We start from the raw sequence: 16864 nt of genomic DNA, 5'->3' as shown, positions 1-16864 counted from the left end.
CTGTAGTCTGTGATGGTCTGGAGTCCTTGCCACATGCGTCGGGGGTTGGAGTTGGAGAAGTGTTCTTCTACCTTCTTTTTGTAATGGTGTTTGGCTTTTTTGATGCCCTTCTTTAGATTAGCCCTGGCTGTACTGTAGGCGTGTGCATCTCCTGACCTAAAGGCAGTGTTGCGGGCCTTCAGGAGGAGACGAACATCCCGGTTCATCCAAGGCTTCTGGTTGGGGTACATGGTGATCCGTTTCTGGGTGGTGACACTGTCTGTGGTTTTGGAGATGTAATCCAGTACAGATGAGGCATACTGGTCCAGGTCTGTGTGGGTGAACATATTCCAGTCTGTGTTTTTAAATCTGTCCTGGAGCACTGCGTCTGTCCCCTCTGGCCACACTTTAATTGTCCTCACAGCAGGTTTCACACGTTGGATGAGTGGTGAATACCGAGGTGTGAGGAACAGGGAGAGATGGTCCGATTGTCCAATGTGGGGGAGGGGTGTGGCTTTGTAGGCTCCAGCCAGGTTGGAATACACATGGTCTAAAGTCTTGTCTCCTCTGGTGTGGCAGGAGACATGTTGGTGGAATCTGGGGAGGACTGTCTTTAAGTTGGTGTGGTTGAAGTCGCCAGCAACAATAAAAGCAGCCTCGGGGTGTTTATTCTGGTGTTTGTTAATGGCTGCAGAAAGTTCTTTCATGGCCAACCTAGCATTAGCGTCGGGGGGTATATACACGGCAGTGAGTATGATCGAAGTGAATTCTCTGGGGAGATAATAAGGTCTGCATTTGACCATTAAAAACTCCGCATTAGGTGAGCAGTGACTCTCAGTAGTAGTGGAGTTCATGCACCAAGCATTGTTAATATAAATGCACAAACCTCCACCTCTGGTCTTGCCGGAGTCATCTGCTAGCCTGTCGGCTCGGTGTGTGTGGCGTCCTGCTAACTCGATAGCATTGTCCGGGCAGCTGTTGTTCAGCCATGTTTCGGTGAAAAACATGACATTTGAGTCCATAATCCGTCTGTTGTTAGTGATGGAGAGCCGTATCTCATCCATTTTGTTTGCCAGAGAACGGACATTGGCGAGAAAAATACTGGGTAAAGGCAGCCGGTGTGGTGTTAGCTTTAGCTTAGCCCGTAGCCCTCCGCGCCTACCTCGCCTTTGTTTACGATCTCGGCGCCGTCTGCGTGCACTTCCGCCCAGCCGGGGAGAGTGGGCAGCCTCCGGTGTTCTGGAGATCTCTGGGATGAGTCGGAGATCGGCGATAAAACTGTTGGAGTTGTGAGTCCAGATGTCCAGAAGCTCTTGTCTGCTGTAGGTCAGCAACGCACAGCAATTCTGGACGAATAATCCGGTTAAAAGTAGATAAAAAACCGCTAAATAGCAGATTCTGGAGAGACACTGAGCCTCGCGTTGTTCACGCGCCGCCATCTTTAGTAGTACTACTTTACGAGAACGGATGACAACAGGGCAACTTGCAATACTTGCAAAGTAGATATTTCATTTAAGGGAGGAAACACTACGAATATGCAAAAGCATTTGCTCACAAAACACGCGATAAACTTAAATGAATGTCGTGTTTTTAATTCCGCTCCGGACTCGTGAATCTCAACCCAGCAGCAGTGGTAATGTTTGCACGTCCTCTCCCGTTAATGCGGCAGGTAAATAATCAACTAACAGTGCATATTATGTTTGCGCAATCTGCCTTAATACAAAACCTGCCATTACTGTGCATTTAGGTGACCATGATGAGAGAGACAGACAGAGTCTGGCTGGCGCTCGCTGGCAGTTCTCACTGCAGTCTACCGGTAGCGTCTCCTGTCAGGCCAGGATAGACGAATGTCGCCGCGCAGTGACTAAGTTTGTGGTCAAAGGCTTGAACCCATTTGCCACAGCAGATGGTAAGTGAATGTGTTTAATTGTAGGCAGGGACATTACTGGATATTCTTGTGACACCCCATTGAAGAGCCGTAGGCTGGATCTCTTAAGATCTCACTGTTGGGTTTGTAAGGTTATGTTACTCCTAAATTTCTATCTCGTTCAAAGAGAAGATATAAAACAAAGTTCTAAGCTAATCGACCTTAGTGTTCTCCTTTTTTAAAAAGAATCAATAAGAGAATCGATAAAGAATCGAATCGTTAATGTCATGGTCCCTGTGCCTGCCCAGCCGGCCTCACAAGGCTACACTTGTGTTTTGCTTTTTCTCTCCCCTACCTCTCTGCCTGGGCGGAGCTCACAGCTGGCTCCCACCCTTGGCTCACACAGCTGTTGGCGATCAGCTGATGGCGATCAGCTGATTACCGGTCTACTATTTGAGGCTGGGTCACAGATCCTCTCATCGCTGGATGATTGAGCTACTGACGTTAGTCTTTCTTTTGGTCTTATACCTTTACGCCCTACCTTCGTGATTTGTGAGTGATTTCTCCCTTCCCTATTCCAGTTTATCTTCCCGGACCTGTGACCTCCCCGCGGTACGGACGTGTGTGAGTCGGATGTGAGGACGTGAGCGAGCGTGAGAGAGAGAGAGCCTTCCCCTAATCCCCTGGAACCCTGGACTTTCCCCGTCACTGTATATAGTATTGCACTGGTGTGTAAATAAATCGTGTTCTGATACGTCAACCTGCTCTGCGCTTGAGTCCCTGCTTTCAGTTTGTGACAGTTAAACAGAATCGAAAATGGAATCGGAATCGTGAAAATCTTATCAATACCCATCCCTAGCTAAGACGCAGACCTAGTATGCAAAAAATAAGTGCACCCTGTGATTTAACAGTATCTAAAACCACTTTTAACACCAACAATTTGGAAGTTATTGTTTTGACTTTAACAGTAAGGAATGTTTTTGACAAAAAGCTCCCCAATAAGGGCTGAAAATGAGTGAAAAAGCAGCTGATGTCCAAAGAAAACTTCACAAAGCCCGGGGAACAATTGTTGAAAGCCACTTCCAAAAGACCATCAGGGTGTACACCTCACCCCTGGCGTCGTTGCCCACCTCTCAATTTTAAATACACGTAGACATTGAAGGCTAGCAGGAGGGACTATGCGCTTACCTGCTGCTCTCTGGCAGGTAGCTCCATGCCCTCCTGGGTTTTAAATGCACCTTAGAACACACATGCATCAACACTACAATGAGCGGGTGGAGGGAGGTTTGGAGTCTTCTCTCACCCCCGTTCTCTGCGGCCTGCTGGAGCGGGGGGGCTAGGAGGAGGAGTTGGCCGTCCGACTGCAGTCTGGAGTGTGGGGCCTCCCTGCTGCTGCGGAGTCGGGGCGGTCTGCCTCTCCCCACCGCAGGGAAAAGGGTAACACCACCTGGGTCTGGGTGCAGTTCCCCCCTCCAGGGGCAAGGGTACCTAGACCCGGTTCGTAGAGTACGCTTGGGGAGTGTGATCGTGTGTACAGCGTAGGGCTGGGCGATATGACCCAAAATTCATATCTCGATATTTTTTAGCTGGATGGCGATATAAGATATATATCTCGATATTTTTTTTAAGCCATAAAGTAAGAACAAAAAGAGTTCTTAGTCAAAGCTGTGTCCCAGATGTCACACAGGCACTTTTATTAACATACAGCACAGATGTACATGAAAAATTACTCAAAATTAAATTATGAGCATTCATTAAATAATAATGCTCCATAAATAAAAGAAAACAAGGTTGTTTTTGTGCTAAACAAAGAGCTCACAATTGTGCAGTCAAAATGTAAACTAAAAGACGCTGAGCGTAATAACAAAGACAGACAGATTTTACAGCTGTTCTGTTCCCAAGTTTTACTGTGTGACTGATAGCCTGGAGTTTGAAATCCGCTTCATAACCACGTCTCTTACAGGTGCCATTTATGGTCCTTATACACACACAATACGGTAATATTACGTTGATGCACAGTACGTATCACTCCGCGAAGCTCCTCGGTAGCCGTAATGCGCCGACAATCTATCAAGCGGTGCAGCTCCGTAGCTTACCAAAGTCGTACTCAAACATTTTTGACAGATTGCTGAACGCCGTGTACCACATAAAATCGGTTCGCGGCCACCAAGCACAACCAGAATTCATACATAAGGCGCGCTATCAACTTTTGAGAGAATGAAAGGATTTTAGGGTTAGCGCTGTTAGCTCGTTAGCGCGGTTAGCTCGTTAGCATGTTTAGCTCGTTAGCACGTTGACGCCGTCCAGCCCCACGCATGGGGCGATGCGCAGTAACTCGTTAACGGAGATTTGCCGTGTCCGTCTTGTCGCTGCCTGCACGTGAAGCGATGGGGGAGGAGGGGGAGTTGTCTTCAGTGAAGGCGAGGCGGAGTAACGTTGCGTAGAGACAAAAGTGGACGAAAGAGAGGCAAACTTGCGGCTCCACAACTATAATTATAACGTAACATAGACTATATCGATATAAAGGATATTGTCACATCTTATATCTCGTATAAAAATATATCGATATGTTTTAAAAACTCGATATATCGCCCAGCTCTAGTACAGCGTCTCTTTATGTCTGTCTCCATGTTGGTTGAGTGTGGAGTAAGTGCATATGAGAGCATGAGGGTGGGAATGGATGTTTGTATCTGTGTGTGCCTGTATGTCTGTGTCTATATGTCAGGTTGGGTATCAGATGCCACCTCTCTGGGGTCATCTCAGGCTCTCCAAGGTTTGGAGGCCTATCTCACCCACCACCACTTCCCCTGCCAGTGGCGGACTCCCTCAGGTGTCGGTGCGTTGGTGGTTCTTTGTGTCTGGGGATGGGCGTCCAGGTACACACCGGCTCACTCCTTGGCGGCCGCTTATCGGGGCCTGGAGCCTGGGGCTCGCTCGGGCCACTTCGGAGGTGGGGTGCCCCCAGCCTCTCGGCCTGGGGCTCGGTCACTCAGGCACAGCTGGCTGCCGGCGGAGCTCACGGGCGCGTCACTGCAACCCCCCCTGGCTTCTGCTCCGCGGCTGCTGGGTGAGCCCTCATCTGGGACTCTCCTCAGCTCTTTCTGGGACAGTGGTGCAGCTGCCCCTCTGTTAGTCTTCCTTGGTCTCTTGTGTTCTGGGGGCCTCTGGATGTCTGGAGTTTTGATCTCCTCCATACCTGCTTCATGCCCTGGAGGACGGGGCTGTGGCCCCCCCACACCCTCTAGCAGATCATTACATGAAGGAACCTTTTAAAAAAACAAGCGCGTCCATGCTCACAGGTGTACACACGGGTGACCAAAAAACCCAAAACCCAAAACCCAAAAAAAAGAAAAAAAGAAAGCCACTTCAAAAAACTGGCAAAAGTCTGGCTCCTTGGAAGCAAAATGTAGACTTTTATAGACTTTTGCACACAATACTGTAAAGATCATGACTACCAATATTTAAAACAAAAAGCTGCTTTACATGAGCTATAAAGGGACAAATGAAATCCTCTTTTTTTTGTCATTTTGACATGAAAATGTTTTTATGTAGGATCTTGTGAAGCCCATCACAACACTGCTAAGACGCTGGCAATTGGTCATCTCTAGCTAACAGAGAGAAAAGTTATGGCAGACTGACAGATATACAGAGAAACACATACACAGAGCAGAGAGGTTAAATATAACAGACAGCTGGTGTGTACAGCTGACATTTCAACACGAGACACAGAGGGATGTAGCTTTCTGAAGGACACCGTGCATATCCTCATACCTCCACTCGCCAAACAATTAAATTAACAGTTATTTGTGTCTGCCAAGAGGATTAAGCTGTAAAGTGCTATGTCATGTCGTAAAGGCAAACAATCTCCCTCTGCCCCGCTTTAATACAACAGTCTGAAATCAGCATATACACTTACAGTAAGTATGTTTGAGAGACTGCAGCTCTATTATAGTAAACCATTTCACACTCTCAATTTCACTAAAATCTATTATTACGTTTAATGCCAACAGTGCTTATGATCTAACACAACAGACAGGCACTCAGCGCAGCGCCGCGATGACTCACAGGTCAGAGATCCGCATCGAACCAATTGGGAGGCCAGGTGTCAGCGCTGTCATCTCTGACACACAAAATTACTCTGTGACACGCACGAGAGAGAGACGTCGGGCGCCTTTCATTCTCGTAACCTCTCGAAACATAAAAGGCTGCTTTAACTGCTTTCTGTAACATGGCAACAGATGCGTTTTCACATCAAAATCTTAAGATGATGTGAACTCCTGTACCCAAACGCTTAATTGTGTCCATTAGAGTGGTGGTTTGATTATCTGACACAAATCAAGACCTCAGTGGATGAAGGACTCCAGGATCCTTTAATGAAACTCATTTCATTACGTTTGTCATCCAGTTCCTGTTTCTATATTGGTGTACTTCTACATGAATGTCACAGTGTTACCATACATGGGTACGTTTTGGTATTCATTCACAAACATCAGCACTCGGTTCACTGTGAGCAACACCTAGTTTCCATGTTGTGCTATGTATGCAAAGCATAAGACTGCGTGGTATTAAATAATTAGAATAAATCACCGAGCTGTTTTCTGTGCTTCATTTCAGCTGTTAACAGATTTAATTCATCTGCCTCATGCACATCTTTATTTGCAGGAAATGGCAAAGATAAAGATGGATTTATTATTGTTTTTACTGTTACAACAATCTTCATGCCACAGTGAAAAACAGAAGCAGATCCATTCAGCCTGTGATGACACAGGGGCTGTAATAAAAAAGGTCTGGCTTGCATGTTGAGGCAGTAACATCAGTCAAAGATCTCTCAGAGGGTTCTTGTAAAATTAGGTTTCGGTTTGCATCACACTGCCATCTCTGTGAGTTACTGCAGCTAGAAATCTAAATGTGACATCCTAAATACGAAGAACAGGAACAACAGAGTTTTTTTAAAAGTATTAAACAAACACTAGACTCCACCTGTGAACGCATGGGTAGGGTGCCGGGCGCAGAGCTTCACCTGACACCAGCGGACGGCACATCATGTTCTCACTTGTCACCACCGCGTCTGTGCGAACCATAAAGCAGAGTCGGAATGATCAAGTTTGATCTCAGCCGCACTCATGTGGAGCAGAGCGCAGCCAAAGGAGAACAACTGCAGAGCTCGGTGTGAAGAGGGGTGAACTTGGATGCTGGGATATTGTGTGCAGGTGCTGTGCTGCTTCAAGCATATTTGATGAAGCATGTGTCTTGACATTTCTTCTTCACGGGACATCGTGGATACACTGTTTTAGCTTCAGTCTTTAGGTTTCTTGGCATGTGACTGCAGTGATCTGGGTTGTAAATCAGCGAATTGCATAATACTGCACTCAAAAGTGTTCCAGCCCTTGTGATCTCAATATTTATAAATGAGCTTCCCGCCTGTAATTTGACCTGTTTACATCCTGACAGCAGTATTGAGCTCAGTGAGCTGCAGTGTAGCTGCATCCTTGGTTTAAATGAGGAATGCCAACAATCCTAGCTATCCCTCCTGGGAAAACCGAAGGACAAGCGCAGACATTGTTTCCCACACTGTGCTCATCATGTTAGAGAAAACGAGCCAAAGAAAATCAAACGACCAGCTCACAAGTGTTACCATGCTGTCATAGCTGGCTGGATTTCTACATGTCAGTTGCCCATCACAGAGAGCATGTCTACTCTTCTCATCCTGCATGCTACATACATATTTTTTTTTATTTCTAGTAATGTGTATATGATTTTAATTTGTGTATGATCAACTGCCAAATACAAAAAATACATCACATATATTTTTTACTGTATCTTAAAAATAAAAATGACAAGTAAGAGGGGGGAGGAACAGCTAACGAGAAGTTCCAACTCAGACAACACTGATAATGAAAGTGCAAGCAGGGAGTGACTAGGCAGCTAACAATGAAGTGCAGTACATGCAACCGAATTAGCACAATGGGAATGCTAAGTTGCTGTGTGTACAGACAATGTTGCCTATACACTGTAAGTTGCACTAAAGTTATTACAAGGCACCAGCATGTTGGGTCATGAATTAATATTGTACAAAAAAGTGTCTGTGGCCCAACCATGAGCTGCTACAACCAACTAAAAGCGCTGTTAAGACTATTGCTGGTGGAAAAGTTAGTCTAGGGCTCCATTGCCTTTTGTTTTGATATTCATCATCTTTTAACAGCCTTTGGGTTTACAGGGTGCTTTCGTCTCATGAACTTTCTGTTAGAGTGCAAACACTTAACAGAAATTCATACCAACACCCAGTAAACCTAGCATGGGAAATAGGTTACACTGCATGCTCTGAGACCACACTGTCAACCACGGTGCTGCTCAATCGTTTTCTACTAACAGACGCTATTCTTTCTCCTTATGAAGCTGGAGCCTCTTTAACTGATACTATAAATAATGAGGTTTTGCCAGCTTTAAAAAAAGACATTGTTGGAAAAAGGAGCTGCCTGAATTACTGCTCAGTTACACACAAGCACAGCAAACTTAATGCGGTTCTGAAAAATAATATGAAATAATATATCCCTAACTGAAGCTCTATTCAAAATTTACCAGTGAACTTTCTGCTTCGACATGTTTTCATTTGTAAATCACTCAAACATGGATGATTGGCCTTTAAGGACACAGTGTTTGATATGCTTATAATGTAAGCCCACCTATCCATTTAAAAAACAAATGCAATACCACAGCTATAAGCAGAGCGTGTGGTACAGTGCTTGTGTCCCTTTCACTACACAGAGCGAAGGACTTTGGTATGCAACCCACTGAGATGAGTTTGTATGCAGTCCTCCAAAAAACCCCAACAATATGCAGCCAAGCGTAGACGATGTTGTGCGAAGGTCAAACGCCGATTGGCTGAAAAGTTGTCTAGAACAGGAAAGAGACACCTCCTTCACCACAAAGGGAAACAGGTGTGAAAAAATAATGAACGATCAAAATAGCAGCGTGAGAAGAACAGTGCTGCAGCAGACTGTTTGAATTGTTTCTAGCAAATCTTTTTTACAACACATATATAAAAGCAACACTACAACCATTAACTTGGTAAGATAAGTGTGGCATTGAGTCTTAGTTGGTTTTCTAGTAAAGGGGCGATTTGAGTTCGAATCCCAGCACTACCCTCCTCTTAGGGGAGGAATGGTGTCCACCATGAAGCTACCACACTGGTGCTACCAGCTGTGGAGACCCCGTGTTGCTTGTTTTGGTATGACGGTTAAACACGTCATTCGTTTTCTTCCGCTTATCCAATTCAGAGGGGCGGGGGATCTTCTTATAGGGGGGCTGGATCCTATGAAACATCAAGTGTTTGTTCTTTTTGGGCTTATAATGTGCTTGTGCTCCCTAGAAATTCATACGCAGTCAGCCTCGTATGCATTTCTTTGGACTGTGGCAGGAAACACATTCCAGCCAAAGCTCTGAGACAACACTATCAATCACTTTGAACCCAAATCAGGTAAGTAATGAAAAGGATGCCACTCACCAAGGTGAGCTTTCTACTTCTGGTAGATGAATTTATGCTGGTAGTCCTTATCCACCAATAACTTTATCTGAAAGTTACCAGCACCTGAGGAAAGACAGAAAATATAATTTTTAAACTTCAATTTAATAGCAGGACGACTTTACCAGTAGAACAGCAGCTGTTTATATGAAGCTTATGTGTGAGTTCTATTAGGAAGATCTGTAATCAGTCATCTGCCTGCTTTCCTGGGTGTTAGGCTGCTTTTCTGCTCTTTACATCACTACCACTTTCCCACGCTTTCAATCTCAGTACAGACTTCATTACTCTAGTCCAATCATTTCCTTGTCTGCCTCCTTTGAGCCAATCAGCCTCCACTTTGCATGCAACCCACCTCCTCTCCATCTCCACCTCACCGACACCTCAGCCAGAGCTCCATCAAAGCCTCAGTTCATCTTCACCACCAGCAGCACCTAGACTCTGGGGGGGTGGGTCCTGTCCTAAATCCTATCACTGCTGGGATTTCGTGCTGCCACGATGGGTCATCGAAGTCTAATCGCAGAATACATGAATTTTTCTATCACAATAAATCATGTTCAGTTCAGAAGTGAATGTAGCGTATTCAACATGCAAGCACGAAGTCTGTAACCATAAGTGTACTATTCTTTGTTTGTTAGAGTGCATGTGAGTTAATGATTTAGGGTCAGTGACCCACACAAGTGTGAGAACTGGTTTGACTGCAGCGCTGCCTGTACTGACTCTTGTCATAGACTTCACTTGATTAAAGCTGCTCAGTTGCAAGTTGCCATTTTCACTATTGTACATTGTAACACTTTGAACCAGAGAACTTTACACTGTACCCATTCATACACATGCTACAAAGAACCATGCGGTGCGTTGCCCACTAAAACAGAAGACGCTGCGGACTAAACACTGCACAATCCTAAGAAAAATACAAAGGAGACCTATTATGCTCATCTTCAACACTATTTGTGTACTATTGGACTCAACCAGAGCAGCTTTACAATATTCACAGTTCAAAATCACCGCTGTCTAAAACAAGTAGCTTTACCTTCTCTCCCTTCAAAGCCACCCAGCATTCTTGTGATTGGCCGCACCGCTCAAACAACGAATTTGAGCAAAAGGTGGATGGGTGCCTGCGCTGTGTGCATGAGAGGACTGTATCAACAGGTCCACTCTCAACTGTCATCACACACAATGTCTCACTTTTAGGCTTACAGACTCGTTATTTGAAACCTTGTCGATAGTTAATATGAGCATCATCACTGCCCCATATCTCCAGTATATATATTTCACTTTGAGCAAGTCATGCGCTTTATCACATGCTGTCATATAAAAAACAGAAAGATCACTTACACTTGAGTAATATCTTACACTGTTAAAGCATCCTCATATTTATCTTCAAATATTCCAGGCCTGACCAGAGGGCACGTCTTTCTTCATAAAAACTTCTCCCGCGGTCTAACGATCCGCCTCCTTTCTCAGATGTCTCTCAACACATGTAAAAAACTAAAGACAGATGGTGTCCTTGTGATAGATCTGCACCTACCAGGGCTGTGGACTGTTGACTGTTACATGTATCTAAAAAAGAAAAAGTTTTTTCTACTTTTTACTGCTGTCATATTTTCATACAACACCAGAAGGGAATTCAAAATGATCCAATACATCAGAAAGACTTCTTTACGTTTCTAGATAGGGGAAAAAATAAAATAAAAAATAAATAAAGCGTTTTTCACTCTTAACACAAAACCCCAGCTTGTCAGTGCTCTCTGGTGGTCAAACTCAGATTATGGTGCCTGTTCTTAGGGGCAGTTTGCTATGTCTGTCACTCCTGCGGTCGCTTTTTAAAGCCTGGCGTTCAGATCTGATATAATATGTCTGAATGAGCACGGCTGATTTATCGGCGGTGCCTGTCATCAGAGATATGTGATGCATACAGACTAAACAGAGTTAAGGTTTGTTTACTCTTCACCTGTGTGATAAGGAGCCGGCTGTATCTCAGCCACCAGGAAAAATCTCTCCAAGGCAGATAAATGTGGGCGTGTACATCCACACTCAACTTCAGTTCATATGTAATGAAATGATCATGGGCCCGAGTAAAACAGGAGGCGATGCCTGCCCCCCCCTTCAAATCACAGCTTAAGACTCCTTTAGGACAGAGTTGTGATGCTGAGTGAAGGTTTTCAAAGCCTGATCGCCAACAAACACAAATTCAATTCAGCTTAAATCCTCCTGAGCTTTCTTTCTCCAAGCAAACAGTCCGAGTTTGAATCCGCCTACAGCCCGTAAACACGAGCAAATCGGAACAGTATGCTAACTAATGTTAACAGGCCAGAAAGGACAAATGTAATAACAGATGAGTTACGTTAGTTTCTGCTATTAAAACCTCATATTACCCAGCTGTGCTCGGATACAGGACGCGGGTACGTGCTGAGCAAACCTGCAGCACAACAGCAAAAAGTAGACCGCTGTAGACCACACGAGTGAGTCGCTTTATGTTTGTGCTCGGCAGTCATTTACCACAGCCATTTGCGAGGAAACAAAAGAGCTACACATGCTATCAAATAGGGACAAACAACTTCACAGCGGTCACTCACCACTATGTTACAGTACACCCGGGGCTGGCCTCTTCGTCTGCCGGCTAACCTGAGAGCCCAAACCGCTCAGACACAGGAACACATGTAGCCCCCAACAAGTGTCAGCGAGCGCGGAGTCAGAGCAAAGATAGCATAGAAAAGATGTGCTGCCCAGGAGAGAGAGACGGTTATACAAATGGTCTATTGCGAGGCATTTCCCTGCATTAAAGTGTGAATGTAATCATTAGAAACTAAATAAAAAAAATTTTGTTTTGCTCAAACAAAACATATTTTCTTTGCAACACACGAAAACGCCTTTCGTGTGTTGCAAAGAAAATATGTGTGCAAATTTTGCGGTACCAAGAAAAAGAGCGGAGTGGGACCTCTGTTGTTTTCTTCCGCTTTAGCCACCGCGAATCAAATTACATTGTAATGACTTTATACTTGACTCTGGCGCCATCTAGTGGACAACTAGACAATAGGGCTTTTTTTGGTGGTGTCCCCAAGAAGTGATTTTCGATGTTTCTCTCTTTCTCTCTCTCTCTCTCCCTCTGTGTGTGTTTTAATGTTTAATACATTTACTTATATTGGTAAGTAGACTGTAGTAAATAGGATATATGAAGGGTAATATATAAAATAAAGACATGACCAGTTCTGCAAGTTTTTTTTGTGACTGCGTTATTGTACTGACCTTATAATCATTATAGCACTTTTTGGTCCCTTGTTGTGTTTATATGACTGCCATGTTGGATTTGTCTCTGTTTTTGATGCCTTCTTTGCCAGATCTCGCTTAAAAATACATTTTAATGTCAATAAGACTTTTTACTCAGATGGATGTACAAAAGTCACTTTGCTAAAACAGATTGCAGCTTCTACCTTGTGGGAGGAATGTTCTTTCTGCCTCAAAATGATATCATTCATGAGCGATATGTTTGACATATTTTTGACAGATTATAGTCCAATAAGTCATTTATATTAGTTTAAATTCCTGCAATCATTTTTTTTTGGCAAATACCAGAAATCAAATTTTTGCAGACGATCATTTTTGGCATGACTGTGTTCCTAACTCAAATAAATTGAAAAAATAAATAAATAAATAAATAAATAAACACAAATAAAAATATCTTCAGATCATGCACTAAAAATATTGATCTCTTGAGAAAAAATAATGCATTGTAACAGATTTATCTAATTTACTTCTAAGTACTTTGTCACTCTAGTTTATTACAGTTTTCAGGTATCTGTACTGGAAAAAAACACGAGAGATAACTTCAGACAGAGATGAAATAAGATGTAAGACAGAACTGGATAGAAGAAGAAGAAGAAGAAGAAGAAGAAGAAGAAGAAGCAGCAGCAGCAGCAGCGAGGTTTCATTTAAAGGCTCAATGGGCTTTGTTAAAATGTAAAGTGTCCTCATACCAGATCTGTATCTGATGTGATTTTTCATATTGTGTAACGTCCTTCAAAACAAAACTGATGCATGCAACCTTGTGTCATTCAAAGGTTGCATGCAAACACTCAGTATTTTAGAGCAGGGTAAACAGTTTAACTTGTTGTACTGTGAAGAAATCAAAGCAATGTGTTGGACTGGAGTAGAGCGGCTGTGGTGTTCCTGGTTAGTTAGATTACATCAAGTGTAGCAGAGATGAATTTGAATTTAAGCTGATGATACAGAGATTCAACCACTGAATTCTACATTCATACCAACAGCGTGGCCTAGTGGGGAATGGAAATCAGCTAAATAGCGTGTGAACTCATGGGTTAAATCTAGTTGAATACAGTTGTGTAAAACCATTCCAGGAGCAGTAAACCTCAGCACTGATCAGCCACTAACTGATCTTCAGCTTCTTCCACCTGCTCAACCCCACTTTAACACCTGCCTGCACTTATTCTTCTGCTTAGGTGTAGAGGCAAACTCAAACCTGGTCATGATATTATGTTATTAGTATATTAATCTAGCATGGCTTTCAGTTAGCTTTTCACAAAAATCCAGAGAACACTACTACTTTTGACCTTCTTTAAGCACATTTCAGAGCCTGTGCTTTTTCACTTATACCTGACTAAAGACGTTGAGTAAATACTTTGACTTTTACTGGAGGTTTTACAAAATGTATTTATTTAGTTTAACACATATGTACACATCCTAAAAACCCCAGCACATCCACACCAACAAAAGAAAAATTTGTTGTCTATTCACAGTTAATAGGAAGACTATCCCATCAATACTTGAACATTTGGTTGGTGCAGGAGTGTCAGTGAAGATCATGGATGGATAACCTTTACTTAAGCAGCCTCAAAGAGTGAGTTATACTTATGCTTTTGAACTCAGGAGGTAGAGCAGGTGAGCTGCTAATTGGAAGGTTGCTGGCTGGATCCCTGGTTGCTCCAGTCTGCATGTCAGAGAGTATCACTGGACAAGATATTGAACCCTAAGTTGCTTCCTGGTGCATTCATCATAGTGTGAATGTTAGAGAGAAAACACTTAGTTTTAGGGGGGGAAAAAGGTGCTTTTGTGAATGAGGCATGTTGTATAAAGCACTCTGAGTGCTCCAGTAGAATAGAAACATGCTATATAAGAACCAGACCATTTACTATTTTATCATTTCAAAATAGAGCTGCACAGCATACTCGGACTACTGTGATGTTTCAGTAAAATGATATGAAATTAGTAAAGCTAATGAAGTCAGAACAGCTGGAAACTAGCTCTTCTTCTAAGAAAACAGAAGCTGACTCTTTGCTGTTACTTAAAGGGTTTTTAGTATGTTTAGTGTAGGTTTCTGCAGTATTCAGTGACCCAAGCAGAGGAGCATCAGTGTGGAACCAAAAGCGGGGTCCAACAGTGCTGGTTTGCCTGTTTGCTTGAACAGAACGCCTACAAAGGACAGGGGCCGTGTTATCTGGAGCCACAGTCAGTTCAGTTCTTCCGTTTGTTAACCAACAGTGAGCTGAGGTTTATACAAAGATGCACCACCAGGTGGCGATCAAGTGCTGCACTCCATATTCATGTGGTCCTGTGTCTCTCTTTACCTTAGAAAAGGCGCCAAAATAAAACCCTGCGATTCAGATAATTTTAGCCCCAAAAGATACTGCTCTTTGCAAGAGGTTACTTTTTTTTTCAGAATTACTGATTATACTACAAACAAGTGTTGTTTAATTTGAGAAAGACAAAACATCTACAATAGTTTTCTGAATTTTTGAACTACAAACCAAAGTCAGCTATTTGCTATTTCGAGCTTCTCAAATCCAAACATTTAATGCTTTTCTTACAGGCGTCTGTAAACTAAATACATCTGTGTAGTGCTGGTCAGACACCTAAAGCTCAGAAATTCTACATTTTACAATATTTGCTACAACTAACCAAAATAATAACCGCAAAAAAAATAAAGAAAATTATATTTTTCGAATTTAATCATCTAAAACAAAGGCAAGAAAAGTTTTTCAGTGGACTCTCGGATACTGTTAACATTTCACGAGTCTCCAGGAAGTTACCCTCTGCTTCTGTTTAGCTGTAAATAACTCACGGCTATCATTAATCTCAGCCAAACTCCACTGGATCCCAAACGAGATTTATCACTGCCGCGACTAGTATTTTTCCAACTCATGCACTTGCATCAGTTGGATCTGTCCATAAATCTACTCTCACTTTAATGAGCGGAGAGGTAATCAACACCAAGTGATGCCAGGCGTGGTAATAAATTCTGCAGGAATACTAATTGGGGTTTTGAAGGGTCAGAGGACTGTCCCTCCAACATAAAGCACTCTGTCACATGCTTCTCACATTCTGCTTCTCATCTTATGCACCAGTGGTTGCTTTATTAAAAGCTCTGGATGTCTGAATGATAGATTTTGGAAAATATGCATTGTATTTCCTATATATGAACTGATCTTATCTGTCATGTGGAAACCGCAGCAGCCAGTTATCAGGGAACATACTGTCTGTGCCACTCATTGTTAGACTTAATTGAAACATTGTTTTGGGGTCTGTCTCTGTCTGGTGTGGTGTGGAGGAGAAAATGCAAAAAAATAAAAATAAAATATTGAATCAGTCACTTTGTCTATTGTCCAAATCCACTTTTTGTTCTGCTCAGTCTTAATTACTGTTAATCACAATTAACTGTCCAACCCCCACCCCCCAAAAAAGTAGATCGAGGGCCAAATAACAATTCTTCACTAGAACAAAACCCACCGAACGAAGGCGGAGAATTCTGTGAGAAAGAAAGCCTAGTGATCAGAGGAGGAGCGTGAAAATGGCCTAAAAACAAAAGAACGTGTCCAGAGGGGAGGATTACATTTATCAGGACCGCAGAGCCGCCACGCAGACAGAGACGGGATCAGAGAGGGATAACTCGCAGAAAGCAGGCTTAGAGAAAAGGGAGAGAAAACCGGGGAGCGGCCTGAATAATAAAGGAGTAAATGCGTGACACGACACACACACACACAAACACACACGTGCAAAAAAAAAAGAAGTTTTTAATTATTTGGGCTGTATTTTGGGACATGAAATTGCTAATTGTGTCAACAGTGATTCCGTAAAATTGTTATCTCCCGAAAAGATTTGCTCATGCCTTTTACGCCGTGCAGCATTTTTAAATGAATTAATTAGGCGATCACAGTAATTACTGTTTATATTGTTGTTAATGAGCCCAAAGGCAAGCGAGCTGCACTCATCCAAATTACACTCATGAGGCACGGAGCCAAGAAAAGGTCCAAACTAGAGTGCCGCATGTTAAACATTCCCCGAGTCTTCATGGCAAAGCGATAACCGGGAGCGCGCCGAAATTACACTCTAACCTCACATTTCCTTGTGACCAAACATCTTCCTCATTAACATGTGTAATTAGTTTTGAGGCTCTAATAAAAATTACAGATTTTAACTCTACCCTCTGTCTCCCCCTCCAAAAAAAAGCACTAGTGATCTGATATCACCTGCTGTTTAATATG

At 43.1% G+C, this 16864-nt stretch overlaps 1 protein-coding gene across 2 annotated transcripts in view; it reads right to left on the bottom strand.

Moving 5' to 3' along the window:
* Window positions 1–12141, bottom strand: part of ncalda (neurocalcin delta a) — a 71875-nt gene extending 59734 nt beyond the window's left edge. Inside the window, exons 1-2 of one of the 2 annotated variants that reach the window (XM_086310367.1) lie at window positions 11945–12139; window positions 9351–9434 (exon numbers count right to left, since the gene is read on the bottom strand). The gene's annotated coding sequence lies outside the window, so the exon portion shown is untranslated. Of the gene's footprint in view, window positions 1–9350; window positions 9435–11944 lie in introns of both variants that reach the window. The other variant, XM_086310368.1, reaches the window with a different exon arrangement.
* Window positions 12142–16864: the final 4723 nt, after the last annotated feature.

This window comes from Aulonocara sp. 'chitande type north' Nkhata Bay, linkage group LG11 (assembly GCF_057382095.1).
Source record: "Aulonocara sp. 'chitande type north' Nkhata Bay isolate Kocher_YH1m ecotype deep benthic linkage group LG11, A_spYH_male_GT1.1, whole genome shotgun sequence".
Taxonomy (NCBI): domain Eukaryota; kingdom Metazoa; phylum Chordata; class Actinopteri; order Cichliformes; family Cichlidae; genus Aulonocara; species Aulonocara sp. 'chitande type north' Nkhata Bay.
The sequence above is the reverse complement of the archived record's forward strand: the minus strand, read 5'-3'. Positions and strand labels throughout refer to the sequence as shown.